The sequence below is a fragment of the Rhincodon typus genome, chromosome 1 (genome assembly GCF_021869965.1).
Source record: "Rhincodon typus isolate 14 chromosome 1, sRhiTyp1.1, whole genome shotgun sequence".
Classification (NCBI taxonomy): Eukaryota; Metazoa; Chordata; class Chondrichthyes; order Orectolobiformes; family Rhincodontidae; genus Rhincodon; species Rhincodon typus.
The window spans coordinates 159,357,647-159,369,684 of record NC_063332.1 but is presented as its reverse complement, the minus strand read 5'-3'; the positions used below and the strand labels follow the sequence as shown (position 1 = coordinate 159,369,684).

Sequence of the window (12,038 nt, the reverse complement as noted above, 5' to 3'; positions counted from 1 at the left end):
ATACGCCGTCCTTCAAATACTTGCAGCTTAGAAGTATAGAAAGCCCCAAATGCTTTCTGTGAAATGTGTAAAATCGTTGCAATCAGCAGAAGAAATTGACCAGCATAACTTCAAAACAGTTGATGAACACTTGAAATAGCACTGGTCAGAGAACCTTCTGGCTGCTTAACTCATGTTCAGTTGTGGGAAGCTAAAAGAGGGCATCTACTGCAGGTGTACTACCAACCTCAATCAGCAAATATTTGTTTGTTCTGCATGTTTTAGGTGAACATTAGCTGCAAATGCACTAGTGCCCCTCTGCCCCCACTGAGACGATCTCATAGAGTCATACAGCTGTACAGCATGGAAATAGACCCTTTGGTCCAACTTGTCCATGCTGACCAGATATTCTAAATTATTCCAGTCCCATTTGCCAGCATTTGGCCCATATTTCTCTAAACCCTTCCTATTCATATACCCATCCAGATGCCTTTTAGATGTTGTAATTGTACCAGCCTCCACCACTTCCTCTGGCAGCTCATTCCATACAAGCACCACCCTCTGCATGAAAAAGTTGCCCCTTAGGTCCCTTTTAAATCTTTCCTCTCTCACTTTAAATCCATGGTCTCTAGTTTTGGACTTCCCTACCCTTGGGAAAAGACCTCGGCTATTCACATGCCCCTCATGATTTTGGTAAACCTCTACAAAGGTCATCTCTTAGCCTCTGATGCTCCAGGGAAAAAACCCCAGCCTATTCAGCCTCTCCCGATTGATCAAACCCTCCAACCCTGGCAACATCCTTGTAAATCTTTTCTGAACCCTTTCAAGTCTCACAACATGCTTCCTATAGCAGTGAGACCAGAATTGAATACAGTATTCTAAAAGCAGACTAATCAATGTCCTATACTGCTGCAACATGACCTCTCAACTCCTATACTCAATGCACTGACTAATGAAGGTCAGCATACCAAACACCTTCTTCACTATCCTGTCTACCTGCGACTCTACTTTCAAGTAACTATGAACCTGCACTCCAAGGTCTCTTTGTTCAGCAACACTACCCAGGACCTTACCATTAAGTGTATATGTTCTGCAATGATTTGCCTTTCCAAAATGCAGCACTTCATATTTATCTAAATTAAACTCATCTGCCATTCCTTGGCCCACCGGCCCATCTGATCAAGGTCCCACTGTACTCTGAAATAACCTTCTTCGCTGTCTACTACCAATTTTGGCATTATCTGCAAACTCACTAACCATATCTCCTATGTTCACAACCAAATCATATGTATAAATGACAAAAAACAGTGCACCCAGCACTTTGTGGCACACTTCTGGTCACAGGTCTCCAGTCTGAAAAGCAACCCTCCACTACCACCCTCTGAATTCTTACCTTTGAGCCAGTTCTGTATCCAAAAGGCTAGTTCTATCTCTATTCTACGCGATCTAACCTTGCTAATCAGTCTACCCGAACCTCGTTGAATGCCTTACTAAAGACCATATAGATCACACCCACTGCTCTGCCCTCATCAATTCTCTTCATTACTTCTTCAAACAAAACTCAATTAAGTTAGTGAGACACGATTTCCCCACCCACAAAGCCATGTTGACTATCCCTAATCAGTCCTTGCATTTCCAAATACATTAAATCTTGTCCCTCAGGATTCTCTCCAACAACTTGCCCACCACTGATGTCAGGCTCACCGGTCTATAGTTCTCTGGCATTTCCTACCCACCTTTCTTAAATAGTAGCACCACTTTAGCCAACCTCCAGTCTTCCAGCACCTCGCCTGGGGCTATCGATGATACAAATATATTAGTAAGGGGCCCAGCAATCACTTCCTGAGCTTCCCACAAAGTTCTAGGATACACTTGATCAGGTCCTGGGGATTTATTCACCTTTATGCGTTTTAAGATGTCCAGCACCACCTCATCTATAATATGGACATTTTTCAAGATGTTGCTATTTATTTCCCCAAGTTCTCTAGCTATCATATCCTTCTCCACAGTAAACACTTACGTAAAATACTCATTTAGTATCTCCCCCATCTCCTGTGGTTCCACACACAGGCAGCCTTGCTGATCTCTAAGGGGCCCTATTCTTTCCCTAGTTACCATTTTGTCCTTAATGTATTTGTAGAATCCCTTTGGATTCTCCTTAACCCTATTTGCCAAAGTTATCTCATGCCCCCTTTTGGTCCTCCTGATTTCCCTCTTAAGCATACATCTACTGCCTTTAGGGATTCTTCCAGGGATTCACTCGATCTGTCTGTATCTGACAAATGCTTCCTTCTTTTTCTTGACCAAAATCTCAATTTCTCTGGTTATCCAGCATTCCCTTCATCTACCAGCCTTGCTTTTCACTGTAACAGGAACATACTGTCTCTGAACTCCTGTTATCTCATTTTTGAAGGCTTCCCACTTCCTAGCCGTCCCTTTACCTGAGAATATTTCCCCAATCAACTTTTGAAAGTTCTTGCCTAACACCTTCAAAATTGGCCTTCCAAATTAGAACTTTAACTTTTAGATCCAGTCTATCCTTTTCCATCATTATTTTGAAATAAATAGAATTATGATCACTGTCCCCAAAGTGCTCCCCCACGGACAACTCAGTCACCTGCCCTGCCTTATTTCCCAAGAGTAGGTCAAGTTTTGCTCCTTCTCTGGTGGGTACATCCACATACTGAATCTCTGCCATGATTTGCTGTAAAAGTCATCAGACACCACTTTACTCCCCAAAACACATCTATACAGACCAAGCAACCAACACTACTGAACTCAGTTTCATATTCCAATGCAGAGATTTTAACCTACCTCACTAGTGTGAAACCCATACTGATTTTACACCTCACCACATTGACTTCAACAGAAAACAGAATTGGGCAGGGTGTAAAACTAATATTGTGCTCAATTTCATTAATTTCCAGACTGGCGAGTAAGTAAAACTCCTCAAAATGAGTGGAATGTAAAGTCAATATTTCACTTGATCCCATAGGTTTCCCACTCAGTGAGTCATGTTAAAATAGCCCTCATGTCTTTGATGGTACTTGGAAGATCGAACAGGTCACAACTCCCTCTAGTGGGTGATTGCAAAGCTTAAGTGTAATCAAAGGCTCCAGACAACAAACCAAAACAAGAAGTTCCATTAGTTTATGAATATCATCTGATTCCACAACTGACTACACATTTTCATTTAAATTCTGCTTTTGTTTGTAATATAACGTTCTTTTACTTGATGCTTAAATTTGTTAGTTTTAATGGTATCATTTTGTAGTGCTGTATGTCTTCCAGACCTCTGTGTGAAGGTGAGAGTGGAGTAGATTGAAGCTATGGTCCATGCTAAAACCAGTAACGTAGGGTATAAAAAAAGTGTTCAAGTTTTACAGACAGAGTGAGACAGTAGACTAAACAGTAAGAGCTCAAAAATGTTCCACAGATTGCCACTTACAGTCCCTTATGCTTGTTGCATGGAGGTACGACTGCAGGTACATTGGAATCTGTTCTAGAGCCAGAGGGACCATAAACTGCGCCAACACCAAAACTTTGCAGGGGAGGCTAACTAGTGCTGAGAGGGGAAGTTTCAACCAGTTTGGAAGTAATTTGAGTTGAAGTGTTGTAGAAAAGCAAGAAGGATAAAAGACTGGTGCATTATTCTAATGCTACTGTCTGATGAGAATAGCATTAGAATAAAGACAGTCGAGTAAAAGGTGGGATCAGATAGGGAAGAAACACAGAGCAGGCCATGGCAGATTTGGAGTGCTTTTACATAAAATCAATTGTTGAACTACAGGCATAAATTACCAAATAATCTTGTGCCAATAACAGTACCCTGATTCAAACAAGGGAAGGAATGTGATTTCATCGATCCTCACTATAATATTATAAAGATCCTAAGTGGACTTGACGAGGTAGTTTCTAAGGGGATGTTTCCCCTTGTAAGAGATTAGAATCGGAAACACAATAATACAAAGTCTTGTTTTTAAGACAAAGACAAAGACAAAGCCTACTATAGTTCCCAGGTCCTCTGTCCTCAGGTCAAACATATTAAAAAAAAAATAGCAAATGGTAGTAATGATAAAATATATCATTACTGGTTTGGAAAACGATAATGTTTATGTGAGTCCAAAATCTATCTGGTCAAAGTAAAGCTATTACATGGCTGCATATATACTATAGGCCAAAAAAAAAAAGTGAGAAAGAGATGAAGAGGCTATCATGTAAAACCGTAAATGATTAACATATGGGTCTTCAAATAGGAATGTATGTCCAAATTAGAAAGGTAAGGCTAGAGCTCCCTGAGTTAAAAGGTGATACTGCTGTTAAAAAGGCACAAAGGATACTTGGCTTTACACAGGTAGAGGTAAAAGTCTTCAAAATAATGGAAATTATGCCAAACTTTTAGAAAACAAAAATGGCTGTTCCTCAGCTGGATTGCATCCAACGGAGGAAGGAACTTGTAGAGGGTGCGGAGGAAATTTAATCAAAAGGTACCAATAATAAAGGTATAAGCATAAGCCATGAGGAGCTTGGATTGTTCTTCTTAAAGCATGAAAGGTTATTGAGAAATGTAATAAAACATTATGAAGCATTTTAACAGAATAGGTAGAAGCTATTTGTACTGGCATGGGATGTTGTTGGGGATTGGACTGGTGAAATGTAAAGGTACAGCTTAAATTGAAGGAGAATCAGTGGGGAGATGAAAATGAGTTGTAAGTTCAAGAGTGTCAATAATGAAGACCTGCCTCGAATAATGTAAGAAATTACAGCTTATCACTATAGAAGTGATTTATGAGCTGGAATACGTGATTAGAAAGAGTGGTGGAAGCAAATCCATTAGTGTCTTTAAACTTGTAATTCAGTATATACTTGAACAAAGAGACATAACCGAGCTTTAGGGATAATCAGAAAAGTGGGACTAATTGGATAATTTTCAAAAAGCTGGCACAGACACAATGATCCAAATGCCTCCTATCCTTTTGATTGTTTCTCAGCATTTTTCCAGTGCGCTTTCCATCAAAAAAACACAGACAAATTAATTTTCATCCCCAATTACTTTTTACACTCAAATTCCTGAATGTGCTGGGTCATTCAATTTCAGCAATCTGTGCTTAATACTCAAGTCATCCATCCTCCAAATTTCACTTTAAAATAACATTACAATAATGCACGTAACTTGGCAAGAGATGTGTTTCCAAGTTTGCTGATGATACTAGTCGGGACAGTAAACAAAATTGTGCTTTTTTAGCATGTGCAAGGTCAGCACTTTGAACCCAAGGAAGATAAATCAGTATTTTCTAAATGGAGGAAAGTAGGAACAGTAGAGCAGCATTGAGATTTGGGAATCCAAGTACATAAATCATTAACAACTGGCAGACAAGTACAAAAAGCAATAAAAAGTGCAAATACAGTGGCTGGCTTCTCTCTTATAGGAGCTGGATTGCAAAGGAATGAAGTTATGCATCATTTGAATGAGCCTTGGTCTGATCCCACCAAGAGTACTGTGATTAGTTCTGGGCACTGCACGTCAGGACAGATGTTCTAGTCCAGTTACACAATTATCTCCTCCAAACCCAACAGAATAAGCTCCAAACCTACTGCTGTTTTTATATCCATAAGATTTTAACCTTCATACAAAAAATATTGTGGCCAACATAACGTTTTTACAGGTCGTTATCACCAAAATTTCATAGATTTATACAGCACAGAAGGCCATACAGTGCATTATAATGATGCCAGCTGGCTCTTTGAAGAGCTGTTCTGTTCATCTCAGTGCACAGCTCCTTCCTCACTCATAGCTCATAGTTCTGTAATTTTTAAAAATATTTTTTCCAAAAGTATAAATCCAATGTTGTTTTAAAATTCCTCTTGGACAGTCTATTTCAGAGCATCACATGGCATATATTTTTAAAACATTACCAAGCAAAACACATATTTAAGAACCATATTAGTAGGTTTAAAAACAACATTCACAATGGCCATTAAATCCCTCACGCTTTTAGTACCACTGCAAAGTTAGGTCCTGACTGTAGAATCACCTGATTATATTGTAGGAACATATCTGCAATAGCTTCTGATGTAATCAATCTATAGTTCAGCCATTTTGAATTAATACAATAAATTAACAAATGTTAAAAACCTGTTTTACCTAGTGATGTAGTCACATATGATAAGATCTTTGTAAAGTGATCTGACAGCACTTGAGGCGAGACTGAGACCTGACACCATGTACTGTTCCATGTTTCGATGCAAAAATGTGGGTGATAACATCTATTACTCCTGTACCAGAGAATTTTAACTGTTCCTCAAGCTCCACTTTTTCATTCACTCGTGGGACACGGGCATTACAGGCTGGGCTAGCATTTATTGCCCATCCTTAGTTGCCCTTGAAAACATGGTGGTGAGCTACCCTCTTGAACCACTGCAGTCCACGTGCTTTTGGCAGACTCACAAGGCTGCTGGGGACAGAATTCCAGGATTTTGTCCCACCGATGCATGGCTAGGAGAGGAACCTGCAGGTGGTAGTGTTTGCATGTATCTGAAACCCTTGTCCTTCTAGATGATAGTGGTTGTGGGTTTGGAAGGTGTTTTCTAAAGATCTTTGGTAAATTTCTGCAGTGCATCTTGTAGATGGTACACACTGCTGCTCAGCATTGGTGGTAGAGGGAATAGATGTTTGTGGAAGCGGTGCTAATCAAGCAGCTGCTTTATCCTGGATGGTGTCAAGCTTCTGGAGTCCTGCTGGAGCTGCACACATCCAGCATAGTGGGGAACATTCCATCCCACACTCTTGACTTGTGTCTTGTAGATGCTGGACAGGCTTTGGAAAGTTGGGAGGTAAGTGACTAATAGCAGGACTCCTTGCCCCTTACATGCTCTTATACTACTGTATTTAGAGTCATACAGCATGGAAACAGACCCTTTGGTCCAACACGTCCATGCCAACGAGTTATCCTAAACGGAACTAGTCCCAATTTGGTGAGTCCAGTTCAGATTTTGGTCAATGGTAACTCCCAGGGTGTTGATAGTAGGGAATTCAGTGATGGTAACACCTTTGAATGTCAAGGAGCGATGGGCAGATTGTTCCTATTAGAGATGGTCATTGCCTGGCATTTATGTGGTATGAATGTTATGTGCCACTTGTCAGCCGAAGCCTGGATATTATCCAGGTCTTGCAGCATTTGGATACGGATTACTTCAGTATCTGAGTAGTCATGAGCAGCGCTGAATATTGTACAATTGTCAGTGAACATTCCCATTTCTGACAAAATGAAGAAGGGAAGGTCATTGATGAAGCAGCCAAAGATGGTTAGGCCTAGGACATACTCTCAGGAATTCCTGCAGAAATGTCCCAGAGCTGAGATGACGGACCTCCAACAACCACAACTATTTTCCTACGTGTCAGATGTCACTCTAACCAGAGAGTTTTCGATCACTTCCCGTAGCCCACCGAGTCTCATTGGCTCCAGTTTTGCCAGGACTTCTTGAAGCCACACTCAGTCAAATGCGATCTTAATATCAAAGGCTGTCATTTCCACCTCACATCAGGAATTCAGCTCTTTTGTCCATGACTGAACCAAGGCTGTAATAAAGTCAGGAACCCAAACTGGGCATCAGCGAGCAAGTTATTGCTGGCCAGGTGCTGCTTGTTGGCAATGTTGATATTACCTCCCATCACTTTACGAATGATTGAGAGTAGACGGTGGAGCAGTAATCGGCCAGGTAGATTTTCCTGCTTTTTGTGTACAGGACATACTTGAGTAATTTTCAACTTTGTCGAGTAGATGCCAGTGTTGTCACTGTACGGAACAGCTTGGCCAGGGATGCAGCAAGTGCTGGAGTACAAGTCTTTAGTACTATTGTTGTTGTTGTCTGGACCACAGCCTTTGCTGTTTCCATTACTTCCAACCATTTCTAGATATCACGTGGAGTGAATCGAATTGGCTGAAGACTGGTATCTCTAAAATGGTGATCTCTGGAGGAGGCCAAGATGGATCATTGACTCAGCAGGATCGCAGCAAATAATTCAGCCTTATCTCTTGCACTGATGTGCTGGGCTCCCACATCCAAATTGGGCAGCAAATTGGCTGTTGTGCATCCTGGAGTAAATCAGTGGCTTTTGTCAAGAAACATTTTAACTTTAATGCCCATCCTGAGGTTGTCAAAGGCACTACATAAATGCAGGCTCTCTCCTTCCTTTAGTTGGTCATCTGATAGAACTAAAGCAAGATTAATTTTATGTTGCATGGTAGAAATACACAGGTTTGGAAAATAGAAATTCTGTTAAAATGAAATTTTGTTTTCATCCAATCTGTTCACTGACATGGAATTGTGCAGTTCAGAACATTTCCAACACAGTTTTGCTTGGACAATGCATGAACATTTTCTGTTGAAATATTATGGCACAAGACTAAATTGTTGTGGAACAAAAATCTGTTGCAATGATGCCCACAAAAAAAAGGCGTCGTTGCGCGGATGGCTGGTTTGCAATGCAGAGTGATGCCAACAGTGTGGGTTCAATTCCCATACTTGCTGAGATTGCCATGAAGGACATTCATTCTCAAACTCTTCCCTCACATCACAGTGACCCTCAGGTTACAGAACTTCCACTTATCTCTCTCTCATGAGAACAGCCCTACGGTCTGGTAAGCCAATGGAGAGTTCACCTTTAGTAAACAGCTTGCTGTACTATCAACTACTCATTGTACGTTTTCAAAGCAATTGAACAATCAGCCTACTTAAAAGTGGTCCCAAATTAATATTGGTGTAGGATAGTTTGAAACACCAACTTTAAAATGTAATATTTTGGCCCACTGTATGTACTTGCACGCTAATAATTTTTAAAAACGCTTAGCATTGTAAAAGCAAATAGGAACAAAAATAGTGCCTTGATCTGTTTGAGCATTCTATCCTTCAACAAATTTCAGATCACAACATAATTTGAAAATTGAATTTCACAAACTAATATTCTGGTATCTAACAACTTCTGTTACATTCAAAATATGTCTTATCCTAAGATGTGGGTACCCATCTCCACAGCTTCACGAGTAGAACAAAGAACAGCACAGCACAGGAACAGGCCCTTTGGCGCACCAAGACTCCACCAATACATGATGCTTTTCTAAACTAGAAAATTTTTGCCTCTACACGGTCTGTAATCCTCTATTCCCTAGTTATGTATCTGTCAAGATGCCTCTGAAACAACGCTATGTATTTGTCTCCATCACCACAGCACATTACAGGCACTTACAACCCTCTGTGTAAAAATCTTGCCTCTCATATCTCCTTTAAAAACTTATCTCCTTTTACCTTAACCTTATGTTCCCTAGTAACTGGCATTTCTACCCTGGGAAAAAGACTCTGACTGTCCATGCCTGTCATAATTTTGTAAACTTCTATTAGGTCAGCCCTCATCCTTCGACATTCAAGTGAAAACAAAGTTTGTCCAATCTCTCCTCATAGCTAATACCCTGCAAACCGGGCAACATCCCGGTACTCTGTTTCTGTACCCTCTCCAAAGCCTCCACATCATTCTGGTAGTGTGGCAACCGGAACAATACACAATATTCCAAATGTGACTTATCTAAAATTCTGTACAGCTGCAACATGACTTGCCAATTTTTATACTCTATACTCCCACCAAAGAAGACAAGCATGCCAAATGCCTTCTTGACCACCTTATCCACTTGTGTTGCCACTTTCAGGGAATTATGGACCTGTATGCCCAGATCCCACAGTGTGTTAATGCTATACTTCCCTCCTTATTTCTTCCAAAGTACATCACCTCGCCTTTGTACGGATTAAACTCCATCCGCCAATTTTTCCACCCAATTCTCCAGCCTATCTACACCTCTGGAAATCCAATTCATTATCAGCAGCTTGCCCAATCTTTGTGTCATCTGTAAACCTACCAATCAGACCACCTATATTCTGCTCCAAATCATATTATAAACAACAGGGGTCATAGCACTGATACCTGCGGAACACCACTGGTCACAGATCTCCAGTCAGAAAAACACCCTTACACGGCCACTCTGTCTTCTCTGACTGAGGCTACATCTGTATCCATCTTACCAGTTATTACAGATCCCACATGACTTCAACTTTGTTTTGTCAACCAGCCATGAGAGACATCCTCAAAGGCCTGGCTAAAGGCTATGTAGACAACATCTACTGCCCTCCCCTCATCAAACATGTTTGTCATTTTCTCAAAAAAGTCAATCAGGATGGTGAGACATGACCTTCCCCGCACAAAGAAATGCTGCCTAAGTTGAAAAAGTTGAATCTGTAAATGATATTACAACAATTCTAAAAATGTTGAAAATACACTTTAACTAACATTGCATGTACAAAGACAGGGGAACATTTTTAGCATAATCCTTTAGAGCTGAAAAGTAGCTACGCTTCTTGCTTTTATCTCTCAAAATTAGTATCCTAAAACACTTAAAATTTTCTTTCAAACAAGTGGCAGATTGTTCAACTCATCCACACCATAGGAAATAGGAACAGGGGTAGGCCATTCGAGCCTGTTGCAACGTTTAAGAGAATCACCGCTGATCTAAAACTCCCTGTAATCTACAGATTTCCAGCATCCACAGTAAATTTGTTGCTGTATCTATAATTGAACCCAATTCTCTTTTGTAAAACAAAAAGCAGTTTCAATAAAAGATTGCAGCAAGAAGTCCTTTCTTACATAGAGTCATACAGCATGGAAACAGACCTTTCGGTCCAAGAATTCCATGCTGAACATAATCCCAAACTAAACTAGTCCCACCTGCTGCTCCTGGCCCATATCCCTCCATACATTTTCTATTCATGTAACTATCCAAATATCTTCTAAACATTGTAATAGTACCCACATCCACCGGAAGTTCATTCTATTCTAGCTGTGTAAAAAATTTGCCCCTTGCGTCTTTTTTAAACCTGTCTCCTCTCACCTTAAAAATATGCACCCTAGACTTGAAATCCCCCATCCTAGAGAAAAGACAAATACCATTAACTCTATTTATACCCCTCATTATTTTATAAACTTCTATAAAAGATCCCCTCTCAGCCTCCTATGCTCCAGTGAAAAACGTCCCAGCCTATCCAGCCTTTCTTTATAACTCACACCTTCCATATGCAGCAACAACCTGGCAAATCTCTTCGGAACCCTTTGCAGCTTGATAATATCCTTCCTATAAGTGGGCAACCAGAACTGGGCACAGTTCTGTACAACCTCAACATGATTTCCCAACTCCTAAACTCAAAGGTCTGAGCAATGAAGGCTAGCGTGCCACAAGCCTTTTTAACCACTGTGTCTACATGCGACGCAGACTTCAAAAATTATGTACCTGCACCACCATTCTACAATACTATACAAATGCGGATGCTGAAAATCTGAAATAAAAACTGAAATGGCTGCTCTGGCAGCATTTGTGGAGACAGAAACAACTTAATGACTACAGTTCTGGCTGATACCCCCATCCGTTTAGAAGGTTTCCCTGGAGACCAGGAGAGTGGAGGTGGGTGGGTTCCCCTGGAGATGAGGCTGGGAGGGTCAAGGCCAAGATTCCCTGGAGATGGAGTGGGAAGCAGCCGGGCCGGGATCACCAGGTCAGAAATCACACGAGAACAGATTATGGTCCAACAGGTTTATTTGAAAACACAAGCTTTCGAAGCCTTACTCCTTCTTCAGGTGTTAGTGAGAGAGGTAATATCATACACAGAATTTATAAGTAAAAGATCAAAGGGTCACATCACTAATGAGGATGTGCTAAACAAACCTAAGACACTGTTAGAGGAGCAGGAAGGCTGACGTTTCGGGCCTAGACCCTTCTTCAGAAATAGGGGAGGGAAAGGGGGTTCTGAAATAAATAGGGAGAGATGGGGAGGTGGAAAGAAGATGGATAGAAGAGAAGATAGGTGGAGAGGAGACAGACTGGTCAAAGAGGCAGAGATGGAGCCAGTAAAGGTGAGTGTAGGTGGGAAGGTAAGGAGGAGATAGGTCAGTCCAGGGAGGACGGACAAGTCAAGGGGGCGGGATGAGGTTAGTAGGTAGGAGATGGGGGTGGGGCTTGAGG

The 12,038-nt window shown here is 41.0% G+C and overlaps 1 protein-coding gene across 1 annotated transcript in view; it reads right to left on the bottom strand.

Annotated features, from left to right (window-relative positions):
* sclt1 (sodium channel and clathrin linker 1) overlaps window positions 1-12,038 on the bottom strand; it is an 88,602-nt gene that overhangs the window by 75,802 nt on the left and 762 nt on the right. The window lies entirely within an intron of this gene.